The following is a 19,472-nucleotide window of genomic DNA, read 5'->3' as shown; positions in this document are numbered from 1 at the left end:
TCTTATCCTCGCAAAGCTCCTTATCAGTTGCTGACATATTGAATAATTAATTAACATTGAAACCGTTTTATTTGCCGAGTTTGGGATGGGGTTCTCGTCAAATAAACATCAAACGCACACACGACTCAAAGTGCTGCTGATAATTATAATACATTCAGGGATTGCGTTAATATGACTTAATACCCTTGAACGTAATTAACATACGATATCAATTGAAGTTGAATAAATATTTGTGCAGGTGTACCTCAACGTATTACGTGGATGGTGAAGTTGAAGGTTAAATATAGTAAATGTAGGCATAAATGATGGTGAGTTTAGCAGTACTACTCCATGAAACACACATTTCAATTCAATCAAAATTGAAAAGTCGTCTTTAACAAAAAGTGGGCATCTGGAGACTTGAAATATTTGGCATGGTTAAAGCTTATATCGAGCAAGAATTTTTAGGCCTATAAGTTTTGTGTAATATGTGCTACGAATAAATAGATTCCAAAAAACGAAATATGCCAGAACTAGTAAACAATAGCCGTCAGGTTGGTGACACAAAATATATAAACGCCGGCTTGATTGATACAGTGGAAAAGGCGGCGAGACGGTCCATCTTACATACTCTATATACTCTCCATATAGAATGCAAATTAATGAACTATCTGCAAGGGTGAAATCGAAGAATGGAATAAGCAAGCAAAGAATTATAAAATGTCAACAGGTCAATTGAAAAGTCCCGGCATGACACATAGATGGCTACTAAAAGAATTAAATCCATATGGTAACCCTCAAAAGATGCATGTATACATTTTACCGCTGTCGGATCATTAGTTTGTGAATTATAACATTTTGAGTGAAGCAACTTTTGTTATTGTAAAAAAATGGATAAAAAGGAATTTCGCGTGATGATAAAGTATTGCTTTTTGAAGGGAAAAAATACAGTTGAAGCAAAAACTTGGCTTGATGCCGAGTTTCCGGACACTGCCCCAAGAAAATCAACCATCAAAGATTGGTATGCTAATTTCAGACGTGGTGAAATAAGCACCGAAGGCAGTGAACGCAGTGAACGCCCAGAAGAGGTTGTTACCGAAGAAAACATTTAAAAAAACCACAAAATTGTTTTGAGTGACCGCAAATTCATATTCAATGTAATAACAGACACTCTAAATATATCAACTGAAGGTGTACATCATATCATTGACGAATATTTGGGTATGAGAAAGCTCTGTGCTCGGTGCCGCGCGAGCTCACTTTTGACCAGAAACAACGACGAGTTGATGATTCGGAGCAGGGTTTGAAGATGATCAAGCGTAATAAACCCGAGTTTTTGCACCAATATGTGGCAATGGATGAAACATGGCTCCATCATTTCACTCTGAAGTCCAATCGACAGTTATCCGAGTGGACTGCACATGATGAACCCACTCCAAAGCGTCGCAACAGTCGGTTGGCAATGTTGTAGCGTCTTTATTTTGGGATGCGGATGGAATAATTTTTATTCACTACCTTGAAAAGGAAGGACCATCAACAGCGACTATTACATAGCGTTATTGGACCATTTGAAGTACGAAATCGTTTTGAATTTGAATTTGAATAAAAAGGAAGTGCTGCTTCACCAAGATAATGTAAATTTATAAACATTTTAATGCACTAATACATATGAAGGTGTTATATATACGATAAATGCAATAAATAAGTGACCTGTAGAGTAAGAATGATCAAAAACAAATAGCGCTGTATTCCGAAGATATAAAAATGGAATTATTTAAAAAAAGAGTACCTGAAGATATTATATGTATGAAAATATCAACGGAAAACTATCAAACATATGGAAAAGTCAAAGAAAGTGCACAAAAAGAAAACATTGATACAATATAGCAAAAGATTGAAGACAAAGTGCAGAGAAAACCTCAAAAATTTTTACAGATTTTTAAAAACTTGCAGAATATATTTATAAAGACATAATTGATAAAAAAGGAGACATAGTGTAATAATGACAAAAAGGAGGGAATAATTTTCAGGAATTGTTTTGTTTGCATAAATCAAAACTAGGAAAAAATGTATCGATCAATAAATCGTCTTCCTATTCTTTTTAGTCTTTTTACATTAGTCATTTACATGCGTCAATATGTTCTATGAATCTATTATAAACTTTTACCCGATGAAAACTATGAAGAGAACGACGTAATTAAATTTTACAACCAACTCGATAACGCCCAGGCAATGCTTTTGAAGTACCCCAATTGCTCACCTTGCAGATAAATCTACGTTTCATTTAGGAAGTTTTCAGATATACCAGACGACGCTAGTGAGTTCGCAAAAACTAATTCTCTTTGATGTCATTCATTACCTTCTATCTTTAAACATATAAAATGTAAGGCGATAAAAGGGTACCCTCCCCTTCCGCTGGTAGTTGATGGAAAAGTTCTGAGGACGAGAAATGAGTTTAATATTTAAAATCACTTTATTTGAGTATTTTCATCGGAATATTTTTAAACCAAGAAATGAGTGGAAATTAAAACAAACACTTTTATTTATTGTACTGCATAGAAAATATTAATAAAATATATATTAATATAAAACAATGTAATAAACAATCGGATTTTAGAAAGTTACATTAGGCATCATATATATAGTCTATTCAATGTTTTTTATACATACGTCATCAAGATGTTTAATGTATTGCCGGCCGTAATTAGTAAATTCGTTTTAGAATCAGACAATATTTCCCTTCTCATTTTATTCAAGTTAAAAAGAGACACAATGCCGATTAGTTCGAACACGTAAACGAATGAGCGTGTCAAAGTCGTCGAGTTGTAAGACGTATGCAATAGTGATAAGAGGTTATAACTCTAACCTATAAACTATTGTGTTTGTATAATTAACTGTAGTTTTTAGATAGATTTACTATAATGCTGAAATAAATTATATTTGATAACATTTTCGTTCAGTTATTTTATTTATATTAAAATGTTGTTATATGTCACTGCCAAAATGTACTAAAACTCAGAGTTGACGCGGCAACATTGCGACGTTTTGACGTCACATATTTAGATGGCGTATGTAGAAAACAGCTTTGAACAGACTGTAGTTCGTCGAAAGGTCGCAATGTTTACGCACTAACTCTGAGTATAAGCTCATTTTAGATCTGACATAACAAATAAATAAAATTATGATAGAAAATTAGTATCAAGTACAATTTATTTTAACATTATAGTACATCTAATGAATATATTATCGAAAGGCTTAAAACATAATTAATTATAGAGTTATAATAGTTTTTAGGTTAGGATTGTGTTTTATTATATTTACATTGAATTCTTTTCCACACCATGTGTGAGGTAGTGATCTTGGCTCTTATGTTATATAGTCGTATTCCTTGGGAAGCTAAACCACCTAATTAACAACTATATATCCAAGTAATGTTTTTAATTTTCATTCCTTTATAAAGAATATTTACCTTTTATATCTAGTTCTTGTTTCCTTCGTTAAAGTGCTTCTTTGTAAAGTTATTTTGATAACACTGTATTTTTCCTTAGTTTGTTCTCTTATTTATCACTGCATCTATCATATCTACAAAACAGCTACTATACTTTCTCTCGTTACACCTTTTAACCAAATGCTTATGTATATTCTGTATAATTACATACATATCTATGCACATACATCTTTCACACTCCATAATAAGATTTCCTACAGTTATCATAAGAGATCGCTCTCATCGCTCTTTCTTGGAAATTGTCAGTATTGAAGCATACATGTGTTACATCTCACATTCGGAAATATTTCTTCACATTCTAAGCTGTTAATTTCAAATATCAAACATTTGCTCACGATTCCATCTTTTGTCAATTTCTTCTTCAATGTGTCTGATCGAGCTCACACAAACCGAAGGTGTTTCCATTTCTGTTCCATGAAGAACATGAAGTAATCAATAGTCATTCCAATGTTTTTCCATCAATTTTGTTGTCTAAACATTATTTTTATTATTATCGTACAATGAGTGACTCAGTGTACCATTCTGAAATATCCATGTCTCATCTAAATATATAAATTTAAATAATAAGTCTTCCTCGATTTTATGATATGCTTTTAAAAATTGTTTTAAATGTAAAATACTGTAAAATAGAGTTAAAATCAATCTCATCTTGTCCTTAGGCAAGAGTGCAAGATTCGACAAGGAAAATGATCCCAGTCACGCCAATAACCAGGCTGGGTAGGGCCGGATGTCCTCTGGGATGATTTCTAAGTTGGTCATTCGCCAGTCGGTAGGCTTAATGCCGAGGACTGGCGAATATATATGTATCGAATAAATTTAATCTAGTTAAAAAATATATGTATCGAATAAATTTAATCTAGTTACAATGCTCAGTGCATTAAAGGCACGTTTAAAGCAAAATAGGTTTTCAAGAAAAACCTAACATAAACCACAAATTATATTTAATCGATATTTCGGTATTAGATTACTTGCCAACCAGCTTATAGATGAACTCTGTGTCTCCGTAAAGTTCCGACAAATTACATTTAATTTTGTCTGGTCTTTTTAAATCTGAAGTATTGCGATTATACCTCTCAAAAAAGTCGTAATCGATGTCTTGATTTATTGAGAACTATGACTAAAAAAGTCGTTCCGTTCTTAAGTACAGAAAAAGTCAAACACTTACCCCCCATTTATTTTATGATAGGGGATCGGGTTTCCGTATGTATAGCTAAAAGGGTTTTATAAAAACGTGACGTGTTTTAATATGAAGACTGATCGTTGGAATTCCTTAAGACTAACGCAATTTGAATGTGTATCGTTTCCTTTTAAGATGTCTCTGGCAATAAGTTTATCATGACATGACATAATATGTCTTGGTTTAATGTCAGCTATCATGTGTACAGGTCACGGAATAAGGAAACATAAAAATCGATCTTCCATATAATAGCTGTATCGGTAATGACTCGCTGGGTTTTGTAACAGGCTGCATTAGTTTTCATAAACATGCATTCTTTTGATTTGATACATCTATGATTTATGATACACAACACAAGTTTATTTTTTTGCCTGGTTGTTTCATTATAATAATAATTGGGCTGCAACAATAGTTTGCTGGTAGAGACTTATGGAGAGTATAAGAATATGTGAAATATACTTTAGCCAATTCAAATATAGTGACGTTTATTTGGTAAAAAAATATTTAAATTCACACACACTATCTAATGTAAATATTGTTATGTTTAAGAAATATAATATTTCTTCATTAATACGAAAATACATGCAAGGTTGCTCTATGAATTTCTCGCGATCTTTCTAACCATCCAAAACAAACAAAACTTAATTATTATTTACCTATTTTTTGGTTTTCTTAAGGTTGTTCTGCCTGGTTGCAAACTGCATGAAGGTGGAGGCATAGAGCATCAGTTTTCAAACCACCTCATTTATTTCACATCAAAAAAATATTTCTAATTTTAATTCTTTTTAGAGATTTTTCACGGATGTCGGCAAATATTGAACCTTCTTACCTTCTTCTTTCTTCAAAGAGCTAAAGCTTTCATTTGAGTAAACTAACCGCGCTAACTAAATATAGTCTACTCAGAGTTTATTTGTATATGCGTCATCAAGATGTTTAATGTATTGCCTATCGCTATTTGTAAATTCGTCTTAAAAACAGACAATATTTTCCTTCTCATTTTATTCTAGTTAAAAAGAGACACAACGCTGTCTGATTAGTTCGAACGCGTAAACGAATGAGCCTATCGAAGTCGTCCGGTTGTCAGACGTATGCAAAATTCTTGAAAGCAATAGTGATAAGTGGTTATAACTTTAACCTATAATAAATAATTAACTGTAGATTTTAGATGTAGTATAATGTTAAAATAAGTTATATTTGATAATAGTTTTGTGAAATTATTTTATTCGGATTAGAATTTTGTTGTATGCCAAAGCCAAACTGAACTAAAACTCAGAGTTGATGTGGCAACATGCGACGTTTTGACGTCACAAATTCCGATGGCGCATATACAAATAAACTTTGAATAAAACTATAATAGGGTCTAATTCTGGAATATCTTGTGATTCACACAAGAATTTGAATGTGCGATGTTGCCACTTCTTCCAAATTATACGTATATTTGAGGAATATTATATAAATACACTATATTATCTTGAATTTACACAGTAAAATAAAGTATAATAAAATTAAGTTCAGATCTCCTATAGTATAAAAATATTATATGAAGAACTTTTAATAAACAACCATTAATATGAAGAATACAATAAGAATTAAGTAACAAACTTCTCAATTCTATTTCCTTTTTGACCACTGATAAAATTAATTTCTCTTTTTTATGTTCTAAATTATTTTAAAACGACACATGTTTATAAAAAAGCTTTCATATTACATTTAACATGTTATAGAGGATGCAGAATGTACCAAAATATGTTGACTTGGGCCTCAACAGAAACATTAGGTTAACTTGTGAATTCAAGATAATTTATTCTATTTATATTATATTTTTCTAATATACGTAAAATTTTCAACAACTGGCAACGTTGAAAATTGAAATACTTGTGCCCATGCCAGTAATCTCCAGAAGACTTTTGTTTTGTAAATGGTAGTGTCGCAAAGTTAGACGGAAAATGCCGAAGATTAATGAAATACTTAACTCGATAAGTGTTACTGGAGACGTATGACTTCGACTTAACCCGAAAAAACTTCTTTCTAAGCGTATTTATCAAATAACGATTTAAAATAATTTCGTTTAATGAATGAAAAATGTACGGTACGCTATTAAATCCAAGCCCGTTGTTTACCGAGCTTTGTTCGAAGGCAAAATTAATGAAAGAAAACGAATCCTTTGTGAAAATATGAAATTTATTCTTTATTGAAACGCATTTTACATCAACATTCAGGGCCGCGCATTAATTATTCAAAATGTCACCGTTTACCCATTCCCATGCAGGGGAAATACAAACTAAGCCGAGACAGGCAATTAAATTTTGCTTTTGGTCGGAAAACACTTCAGAAACGTTCAAAATAATTAAAAGGGTGTTGCCTGAGAGAAATCTGTCTTGGGGTGGATCATGTAGGGTCAGTAAGAAATGTAAAGAGGGTAAAAAGCCAACAACTGAAACTTCCACCAACTTATCCGCCTTAGTTCCTTTATGATTAATATGAGTGGATTTCGTGTGGTCCAAACCTAGAGAAGTAATGAGTTCTTGGTGTTATTAATCCTAGTTTATATCCAAATATCTTGAAAATATATTGTTGTCAGATGCCAGTATATATTCCATCCATTTTTTCCACTTTAAAAGGGCATTTATTGAGAAAAATTGATCAAATTTATATTAATTAATATATTTTCCATAATTTTTCACAATCATTTCTCATTTGTCCGGCACCATGGCGATACTACGCTATAAATTATGTTTGTTTCATAGCAATTTTAATGTCCATTCATTTTCACGCCTTAGCAGTATTTCTGAATCGTCTGCCAACTAAGCCCTGCCGCGTTAATCTGAACATATGATAACAGTGCTTTGCTTATAACTAATGTTGGGAACTATCGACTGTTTAGTAATTAACTACTTTTTACTATCGACTGTTTCAATCACTATTTTTGGTTCGACTGATTTTACTACCTTTTACTAGTGACTGTTTCAGTCGATTGTTTTCAGTAGCTATTTTCTGTCCGACTGATTTTCTTACTATTTATTATCGACTGCTTCAGTCGTGTACTTTTAGTTACTATTTTTAGTTCTACTTGTTTCATTCGACTGATTTTTAACATTCTGGCCCTGTCGTCCTAGCCGCTACCTTGACAAAAATGTACCCAGTTGATGCTTACATAGATTTATATATAATTTATGTAGGTTTATTATATTTTTGACAGTTTGCTTGTAAATAAAAATATCTTATATGTTAATATTCCAGCATTTTGGTACGATATGTTTCAAGATTGCTAATGTAATACGGTAAAAATATTAATATTGGGAATGATAAATAGTAAAATATTTGGACTGTTTTTTTATGGTAATAATAGGTAGTTTTTCGATTATTATCTCGATTTTTGTTGAAACAAATTTCTGTTAAATTATAAATAAACCATTAACATCATTTCATTGAGATCATTTTTAATTATGTCGTGGACTAGTTTTTTTTTCTATGATTAGGTATATATTTAATTTTTATAGAGTATTTACAGTTATTATACATTTTTAGTTTTTATATTTTATTTAAGTTCTATTATATTGTCTATATTTATTATAGTATATTTTTTAAAAATATCAATTAACATTGTGGGGTATTATTGCATTCCGTAGAAAAATTCTATTCCTTTTTACAGATCCACGGAACATTCAAATATAAAAGTAATTCTACTTAGTTTAAAATTAAATTATAAATTACATATTGTGTATTAGTATTATTATAGTATTCAGTAATTATTTTTTCCTTTTCTTTATTAAAGTTAGTATATGAAGGAATGTATACATCTTGATCTCTCTTATAACTACCGTTGGAAAATATAAGCACATATAAAATTAACGGTCCCAAGCAATTATCTCCGTCCTTTCGTGATTCGTACATCTTCGTCTGACATCACGAATTAAAAAAAAAGTCAAACCGTGCTTTTGACTGAAAATAGTAATTACTATGATTAAAAAATCTATCAAATCTAGCGACCTATGGCTCTCTTTGCTCTAATTCTATTTATTGTAATAAAATGTGTTTGGCGATATATTATTTCAAATTTTTTGCACTCTTCATCTCTTTAGGAGAGTTATACAAACCAAAAGAAATAATAAATCACAAAGATTCAAATCTTATGTTATCAATTAATGAACAAAACTAACTTTAGTAAGAATATTATTTAGCTAAAATATTTTTAATCTTAACTACATACTATATATTTTGTATTCTAGCATCAACAAGTTCGCGTACGTTAACAATAGCAAAAAAAAGAGTTCAATATATACTCATATGTTACTTAGTCTGCTCTTCTGAATATACTAAACGAGACTCACGACATCTGTAACAATCGACTACCACCACCCAAGGAAAAACGAAGCGCAAAATAACGAGGAGGAAAAAATATTCTTTTCTTTGGCTCTGACCCATTTTCTGTTTTCCATTTCGCCCTAACCCTAACAAGTACTTAAGGGTTGCGGTTGAGATAAGAGGTTTCATTAAGAGGAGATGAAGGGATAATTGAAGTACATGTTTATAGTTCGTAGAGACAATAGAAAAAATCGGTCAATATAAATAAGGATCTATTTGGTCTGGCTAAATGTTATAAAGTTCACAGAAAGTTACAGATAAATATCCTTCATGGGTATCTTTTGTTTCTTTTTATTATATATATATATATATATATATATATATATATATATATATATATATATATATATATATCCCATACTCCAGCAGGATTCGAACCCGCGACTATTGCAGATTCGCGACAGCAGTAGGTGGACGGTCCTATCGCCTTTACTTCTGCGCCAACCAAGCCGGTTGGTCCATTATTATAAGTTTCAGTAAAATAATACAGTCATTATTCCCGAAGAGTGACAAAACATTGTATATATTTTTTATAACATCTTTATTAGACACGATTAGTGCAATCTTAATTATAAATTAGTTTATTACTACTTTTCATTTGTACTTGGATTACTTCACAAGCAAGATGATTGCGAGAAAATACATCTATATGGTATACATCTATAAGGTATACACTTTATATAAGCTCGTATGATTTATGCATCAATCTCCTGACATTCTGCGCACTGTCTAGCAATTATATTGCTTCCCCATTAGTATGATTTAGTAATCTTTTTCTGTATTTCAACGCGAAATTTTGGGCAACTTCGCAAATCCATTTGATTTCCAGGTCATCATGCAATTCTTCGTTGGTTACGTAGCGATAGGAATTGGTAATCAATCGAAGAACTTTTTTTGACAGCGTTGGATGACTAGTTGTTTTGAAGTTTTAGTGCAACCCTATATTTGCACCTCATAGGTCCGAATTGGCTTTATAATTGTCTTATAAATCAACCTCTTTGATTTTAGATTAAGTTGAGAGTATCTTCCGACCAAAAAGTATACTTGTTTTATTTTGGTTCTAATGTGTTTTGCTCTTTGCCCAACATGATGTTTCCAATTTAATCTATCGTCAAGATGGATTCTGAAGTATTTAGCTTATTCTGCTTGAGGAATCGGGCATCCATTGTGTGATATAATTAAGTTTTTATTATTTCGCCGCAATGCAAAATTAACATGGACAGATTTGGAGCTATTAACTTGAATTTTCCTCTCTTTCGCCCATTTGTAGATTTTGTTGATTGAAAGTACAAGTGGACTTTTTCTACTGCCCTAAGCAGAGATATGTCGTTTGCCATAATAATTGTATCATCAGTAAATGTTCCAAGTAGTGTTTCTTTTGTTGTTGGAATGTCAACAGTGTAGAGCAGATATAGGAGAGGTCCTAAGTCGCTACCTTGTGGAACTCCAGCCGAAATAGTTTTAAATGTCGATAACGCCATTTCGTGCGATACTATAAATTTTCTTCCGAAAAGATATGACTCCACCAGTTGACTATAGTGACGCGGTAACAATTTGCTCATCTTACAGATGAATCCCAAATGCCAAACCCGATCAACAGCTTGTGAGACATCCAGGAATATTGCAGGGTAGTATATTTTTCCCTTAAACGCTTTTTCAATAGCTCTGTGTGCTTGATCGATAATAGTTTTGATACTGCAAGTAGCAGCGAAAACATTGTATATAATAATAATATTGCACATTCCTATTAAATATAATAATATTCACATTTTTCACATATTTCATATAATCAGACGTATTTTACTAAGAAAACCCATTTTTATGTATGTTACTGTATGTTTTATTCATACCTGACTTCCAATTAATTTCTAATTTAGATTAAAATAATGCTAATCGCCATCTGTATTAATTATATATTATAATTAAATAAAAATATAAATGGTTACCTTTGAAACATTATGTGCAGGAATGGCCTCTTCTCGTCGATTATCGCAATTTCTCAAGGGAGCTTATCTTTTTAATTATCATTTTTTAATTATCTCGTGTTCAAAAATCCTTAATTACTAAACCAAATGAATGGCTGGGGAGGTGGCGAGAGGCATTTTTTTGTGGGATTCGGCCATTAATTAACGTTTTGAAATAAAGTTGCTTCTTTATTGTTTTAAATGCCGATAGCCACAGAGGACGTTGTGCAATAATACCGTCAAATTTGTATTTTTCTGTTGTAGATTTGTTTGAAGGACAAGATCTTCATTAGTCTGATGATTCAACACGTGTAGCAAATCCAAAAGGTAGGTACAGTTTATAATCATATATTTTATAATCTATTTCATATGTGTAGTTTATTATTTGTTTATAATAATTGATTCATAATCAGCAAACCATAGCTGGCGCTGGAGATTTTTTTCTCAATCGGTATGTTGATGTTGCTTTATTGCAGATTTTGTACATTTTTGTCCAATTTCGGTTTTTACGTATAAGATTTAACATTTCTATGTACAAACCGCCGTAACTTTATTGATTTCTGATGACCTTAGACTTTTCGTAATATTTCTATGGTACCCTATTTGTTATATCTCGAAATGATATTCGAAAGATTGATTTCACTTGCTTTGTTGTGATGTTTATCGTTGCCACAATGTATAATTTAGGTGAGAAATATAGGTAAAAGATAAAAACTATATGAATACATACATGAAGTAATTAAAACATGCAGGAGTTCGAATGAAACTACCTACATAATTTCCATAGACGGAACCTATATGACAAATAAAAGAAATTATGTATCAATTGATGGACTGCAAAATGGACTACTATAGGTTGTCTTTCATGGATCGCAAATCGCTTTGTTGCACTTACATTGCGACCCATCTGGTACTGTAATATTTAGTCATTTGCATTGGTTACAGTGAAGACGGCAATATCGCTTTCTTTGTTAACATATTTACATATGTACTTTATCGACTTCACAAAGTTACAATATTTCACATTGACGTGAGTATCAAAAGCTTTGGATTATATTGATGAGTATGGCACGATCAAACGATTGTCTACATCAACATTTTGTCCTCTTACCTTCACTACCGATCACCCACTGTCCGCAAATGTTCGCGGACGATACAATGGGTATCCATTATTTCCCGTTATTATTTCAACAATCAGGTCTGTTGGGTTTCGCTTGGAACACTTGCCGTCAACCATACAAGGTGAATTGTAGTAGAAATCTCGGCAAGGTCCATGTATTATGTGTTTGGTAACTACTGCATGCAATTTTGGGTCAACTGTGGGAAAGTGGGCTTGAAATTGTCCTGTATATTATATGTAGCGCCAAATGATGTCATCTGAAAACAGCTGTTATATTTATGAACGTTCGCGAAGAAGTGCTTAGAATCATTTCCAGTCCCAGAAGCTAAAGAGCGTAAAGGATCTGGTGGTGGGACCAATTGTGGCAATTTTACTTTGCCTGCTGCGCAACATAATCCAGTAGATTTACCACTGTATTTTAACGCGTTTCAATATTTACAAATTATTGTCATTTTCCCAATTGTTACCGATTTGTCGGCACAATAATCTATTGCCGCATCATAGTAGAATGCAGCTCGTTCCAGGTTCACAGGACCACTGTGTCTGCGGAATCGCTCAATTTCATTATGTCGTGCTCGCTGTTATTGTGTTTGATGTGCACGAAATCGTTGCATTCTAAACCTATCTACTTCATTGTCACTCTTTAAAGAACGCAAAGCTGACATGGCAATACGACTATTTTATTGATCTGTCTTTCTTCTGTCATCGGTGCGGTTAGCACATGAGGTAGCTCTTCGCACATTTGACTTTGACTGCGACGACCAAAAGTCGTCGAAAAGTGCGTTGAAAGTCAAGTCGTCTTTTCCTCGGCATCGTAAATTGTGGTTAATCAAATTGAGAAAAGTTCTCGCGCACTTAGCAGTAAAGTGTTACTAGCACATAAAATCAACAACAAAAAAGAGCATATCATTTGAAATGTCACTATCACAAAGGATAAACGAAGATAAGAAAGTTCTCGCGCCCGTAGGTTGTCGGATCATCGACATCAAAGAAAAAATAAAATTGTTGTTTTCATTTAATTTCCCTGGAGCCCTGGATTTGTATCTTCCCTGGACTTCCACAAATAATTAACGTCAGTAACCAGGCTGGGTAAGACCGGATGTCTTCTAGAATTCTGTCCAAGTTGGTCACTCGTCAGTAGGTGATTCCGAGGACCATGGTTCGAAACCCACATTAACCAGTAGGCGCAGTCCAGATAAACCCTAGTTGATAAAAGCTATTTTTCGACGAGCAAAGCCAGTTTTTTATTACAGGCGCGTAACGTATATCTCCGTATATCTTTCCAAATTGTGTTTCATTCGTTTTATAAATATTTATAGCAAAAATCATTACGAAAAACACTCCTATCAAGTAAAGGTAGATCTCAGGAAACATTTTATTTTTTATTTCGGACTGTAAGAGATGGTTTCTCGGCGAAAAAGGCCGCTTTATAAATTTTAAATTTTACGAAAGCCTCCTTTGGATGAGGAAGCGAGATAACGCGGATGCCCGAGGATGCACCAACACCAAGATATCCGCAAAAATAGCACTTAAAGCGATCTGCGTAGGTAATATTTAAGATAAATCTATTAAATTTCGTAAGCGACTTTTTGTCTAAATCATAAACTTGTCACCCTGAATGCGGGTCAGTGCTTGTTCGCATGCACACGTAGCAAAAAGCAAACAATTGTTATGCTTGTATACGAAATAATGTTAGATCTGCCAGAGTATGAACTTATATGGACAAAAGTGGTCAAAGTTAAAAATAATTTTTGGTCCCTATTTGTATTATGACCATATTTTAACTATGCAAAGGCATTTATTAAGATTTTTTTCCATTTTCAGCTACTTTAATTTAGCGATCACTATCAATCGGCGATATCAATAGTATAAATTAAGCAATCACTAGCGTTGTGGTCGAAATTCGACCACAATATAATCATGTTTTTCCCATAATAGAGTAATAGGATTAATTTAAAAATTATATGTTACTAAAATTTATTTTTGCAGTATTTTTAATGTAAGGTCAGAAATGTATTTGATATATAACATTATATAAAATAATAGATATCTCTATATTAAAAAATATTTTAACTAGAAGGTATATACAGCTGTGTAAGAAAATCCCGTAAAATTATTAGTTCCCACATGGAACAAAAGCCAAATTAAAAATCAGTAGATTATTGATAACCATAGAAAGCAAATTAATGATGAGCTACCTGCAAGGGCGAGACTCTATATAAAATAATTAGGTTGAAATAAATACATCAAGTGATAAGAAAAATATTATATAGTCTATTCAAAACATTAGTGACGAAGTTGTAAATTCGTTTTACAGTCAGACAATATTTTCCTTCTCATTTTATTCTGTTTAAAAAGAGGTAGAATACTGTTTGACAAGTTATAACGTGTAACCGAATGAGCCTACTATTATTACCTATTAATATTGTTTTAATAAAATTCGGACACGATCACTAAAATATCTCAAAAAATAAAAAACAATATAACCTTAAATTCACCAAAAAGAAACCGTCTTTATGCGAAACAGGTAACTAATCAAGATCAGCTTGATGTTAGTTGTTGTCAGAGATCAAATATACGAAATTTATAAAAACAGCAAGTTTTCAGTCGAAATATAATTTAATAAAATTATTTTAGAAAAAATTGTTAGTCTGGAAAGTATCCATAAAAAGCCGAAATATATGTGAACATCCCTTCATACATTGTTGGGTGATATAGGATTTAAGTGGTCTAAAGATAACCCACGAAGGGGTTTAATGGAACTTACAGACATTGTTTTTAAAAGAATACAATTTTTACATACAACAAAATCAAGGAAGAATTATTATATCAATTTGTATATTTATATGAGACATGGATATTTCAGAATGGTACATGGGGTCACTCATAGCAAGATAATAATAAATATAGTGTTAAGGCAAGAAAAATTGATGTAAAAACGTAAAAATTGAAATAACCATGGATTAGGTTTTCTTAGTCATAACATTTATTAATAATTCGTAGTAGGCATATAGTTCTTCATGCTTGAGAAAAGATTTATGTTAGATCAGACTGCTGAACGTTATGGCCACAGAGTATTATGGAGCCACAAGGAGGTTAAGGTTAAGCCACAGAGGAGAGTAATAATACTAACTCTATTGCAGATGTAGCAAATGCATTAAGGAATTTGCAGTGATTAAAATGAAATATATATACAGGTACTAACAGAACAAACTAAAGAGAAATTGAGTAATATCCAAATGACTTTACAAAGAAATATTGCATCGAAGGAAACAAGAACTAAGCGTAAAAGATAAATATACTCTCTAATGAAAGTAAAATACATTACTCAGATATGGAATTGATAATTAGGTGGTTTAGTCCTTCGGGGGATACCACTACATAAAAAAAAAACGCTCCTGAAACTCTACCTATACTAGTGTGGAAAAAGTTTAATGTATATATAATAAAATAACTTTAACCTATAAATTATTGCGGCTATATAATTAATTGAAGTTTTAAGTTCTTCGATAATATATGCAGTAGACGTACTTAGTCTTAAAATAAATCATAATACATGACATTTTTGTTTCATTATTTTATTTAGACTACAGCTTCTCTTTTAAAGATCGAAAGCTGGAATAAATATGCAAAAAATATGTAATTTTGTTTAAAAATTTAGTTAAAGAAATAATAATTATTATTATATGGAACACATGGGACAAAAAGAAGATATTGTGAATTATTGGCAGTAATTTTGTGAAGAATTTAGGGGATTAATAAATATTAAGGTATTTAACTTCCAAAAAGCTTCAGAAAAAATTCAAATATATAATATATGTTAATACTTCCCAGTTTCCCTAAAACATATATCTGAGCAACTAAATATTTAAAATAAAATTACAAATAAAGATCGTTGGAAATAACCCCCATTCAGCTGTTTCCAATAACTTTTTGTATAGTTGTATTTTCCTACCCGAAAAACTTATTTACTGGTAATTAATTAAATATTTAATTTACGGGATAAAGGATATGTGGTGCATAAAAAATACGATATTCTCTATGTTCGTTTCCTGTTAATAACACGTTTATTTTTACAGCTCTAATTTATGAACTATATTAAGAAGACCAAACAGAAAGGAATACAAGCGAGAGGAGAAATTCGTAAACCGTTATCCCTAACAGAAAAATAAATATGAACATCTGCGGAGGATAAAATATCTGATCGTTCTTTTTATTACGGATTTCATTAAACTGGGTAATTTCCTACCCTTCGCCATAAATCGCGAGAGTGTGGTGGACTACCGCCTCCCCAATCGAATGTGTTACTTTTCTTTCAAAAAAACCGAACGTAGCTCGATAATATATCTTCGGTGTCACGACCCTAATCTGTTATTTAGCTTTCTATTAAAACTAGAAATGTTTGTCGGGAGGAAAAACAATTTTGTGAAATCGAACGCAAAAATCGGAAGAGATTTAACGGCGACGATGCCACAAGGCTAATCAATCAACCATTCTTTTTTCGTTATTACGTTGATATATCAATAACCGGAATTCAGAGGGATTCACGTTTAGATGACCAGAAATTGATCAGTGTCAGTGTTTGGGACTTTTTACGAAATCACCGAAGAACGGCTGTATTTGAAGAAAAAGAACAATGGCAAAAATCCATGAATTGAGCTTCGAATTGCTTCCTCACCCACTGTATTTTCCAGATCTGGCCCCCAGTGACTATTTCCTGTTCTCAAATCTCAAACGAATACTCGGTGGGAAGAAATTTTCGTCGAATGAAGAGTCAGAGGGTTGCTACAATCAGTTTATGACCCTGTAGGGAATTATGTTGAATAAAAAGAACTAATTTTGCCAAAAATGATGACGATGGGACGGAATTAACAACACTACTTATGGATTTGGATCAAAAGAGAAACTTTATTTATATCGCTGATCTTTTATAAATTTTTGAACATTCTCGATATAAACTACAGCTTCCTCTACTAGTTTTTCTTTTCTACATTGGCCCTTGCATCGACATAAACTATATATTTAGCACCCCATCCCAATTTAAATGTATTTAACAACTAACCTAATTAACATTATAAACAAAAATTACGAAAATGCATTTGAATTGTCAGAACATTATTATCACATTCTACATACAAATTTGTTTAGAACTTAGAACTGTTATATATCTACGTGGTGAGAATTTAATTTTATTTAATGATTTATTTGAATAAGTCTTCACAATTATGTGATATATAAACGTAACAATTAATTTTTTTCTTCAGACATCATTCTCTCTTTAGACATTCTTAAAAACAGTGTTAATTTATTTTATGAAATGTTTTAAAGCAAGTTCTACCATTTAAAAGCCAAATATACGAGGGTTGTTCAAATATAATGGAGACAGACGCTGTAGATGGCGCGCATATATGTTTTGAAGGTCGTGGTTTGAGTATATGTACCCAGCTATGTCTCTTACGAACAGTGTGGTATAGCTTTCAGAGGGAGCGATTGCTATGACCATCAGTGAGCGGCAAGTGCTGACCGCCGTAGCGCAACGTATTGTCATTCGGTTTTTTAGTGTGGGATGGAGTTAAAAAGATGGAAATTTTTCCACGTTTGCGAAATCAGTTCGATAGTGAGTACCTGAGTAGGGCTGCCGTGTTTAAATGGGCCAAAGCATTCAACGATGGCCGCGAAACCGGCGAGAATGAGCCGCATGATCGTCGACCGCGAACCAGCATAACACCAGACAACATTCGCCGCGCAGAACAAGTAATTTTGGAGGACCGTAGGATGAATGTTCGAGACATTTCGGCTGAACTCGGCATCTGTATTGGTAGTGTAGAGTCCATCATCCACCATATGGGTTCCTAAACTGTTGAACTTCGAGCAAAAATTTACGCGGTTGAAAATTTGTCGCCGCTTGCTGACGCGATACGAGGCGTAGGTGGACGGTTTTTTAACGCGAATCTTCACTACAGACGAGACATGGTTACACTGTTACACGCCTCAAAGCAATATATTGTCAAAAGAGTGGAGGAAGAGGGAGGAAGGTGCGCCAGTCAAAGCGAAGACAACCAGGTCAGCGGGTAAGTTCCTCTGTACGGTGTTCTAGGACCGTACGTCGATTTACTACACACCCAACGTACCATTAATACTGCTTACTTCTCAAACCTTCTGAAAACACACGTGAAACGCGCTTATCGCTCGAAACGGAGGAGGTTTCCAGCACTAACTGCGATCCTCCAGGATAACGCGCGCCCTAATACCGCCCGTCCCACGCTCGATACAATATCGTAATTAGGGTGAGAGGTACTGGAACACTACCCTACAGTCCGAATTTGTCACCCTGCGACTACCACATGTTTGGACCACTGAAAGAAGCCCTCGGAGGTCAAAGATTCAACACCGACGACGAGGTAGAAGAGTTCGTGCGCATATGGCTGTCCAAAATGAACCAAAAAACTTCCGGAAAGATGGCCAAAATGCGTAACTAGTGAGGGGAAATACCTAGAAAAACTGTAAGTTTTTGTAAATTTTTTCAATGGTAAATGAACTTCTCAGAGTGTTTGTCTCGATCATATTTAAACCATCCTCGTATATGATTAAATGTTATATTTAACTGTATACGCTGTACATATAAATAATATGCACATTTTAGTAGTTACAACTTATGTTATTGTGTTTACCAAGTAAATTAAAATTGGGAAAAGTAAAAATGCTACAGTTGATCCCACCACTAGATGCATTACGCTCATTAGTTTCGGAGATCTGAAATGTGTCTAAGTACTTCTGGTCAGGATACAAAAACATAATAGTTTGTTTGGTGTTATTCAAATTGGTATCGGAACAAAAAGTAACATATAATTCTTTAATCATAAAACTTAGATACAAGGACACTTACTTTGCAAGATAGATGTAAATATTTCTTTAGAACTATGATTACATATTGTATCAAAACATAAGATATATTGTAAGAGCTACTGGAATGTAATATTGGAAGCTGACAAGAACAAGATATTTCACCATATTGTTAGAGTTTAGTCAGGATAAGACCGGAGGACCAACAGAACTAACAAAGCGATCTAACAAAGTGCTCGCTTGGCACTATCAGATGGCACTAATAGTTCTGTTGGTCCTCCGGTCTTAGACTAACCAAAATATAATAATTTTTACTGCCTGCCTCCTGTATAATATTCTCCTTTTAAAATTCAAATTCCTTAAACCTTCTACAACTTTTCAGTCACTCAGCAATATTAAAGTGATTATATTAATTGCAGAAATGCTAAAATATATTTGATATGAACTGACAAAATGATGCACTGTAAAAAAACTAAATGACACATATTCACTCAAACTCCATGAGCAAACTTACTG

The 19,472-nt window shown here is 32.8% G+C and overlaps 1 protein-coding gene across 1 annotated transcript in view; it reads left to right on the top strand.

Annotated features, from left to right (window-relative positions):
- Window positions 1–19,472, top strand: part of LOC143202883 (uncharacterized) — a 543,964-nt gene that overhangs the window by 58,304 nt on the left and 466,188 nt on the right. The window contains exon 2 of the mRNA XM_076414869.1: window positions 11,258–11,320. The gene's annotated coding sequence lies outside the window, so the exon portion shown is untranslated. The remainder of the gene's footprint in view (window positions 1–11,257; window positions 11,321–19,472) is intronic.

This window comes from Rhynchophorus ferrugineus, unplaced genomic scaffold, assembly GCF_030347505.1.
Source record: "Rhynchophorus ferrugineus isolate W39M unplaced genomic scaffold, kcgeb_rfMv2 rfM9, whole genome shotgun sequence".
In the NCBI taxonomy this organism is placed as follows: Eukaryota; Metazoa; Arthropoda; class Insecta; order Coleoptera; family Curculionidae; genus Rhynchophorus; species Rhynchophorus ferrugineus.
Note: the sequence above shows the minus strand (reverse complement) of the source record. Positions and strands in the feature narration are given on the sequence as shown.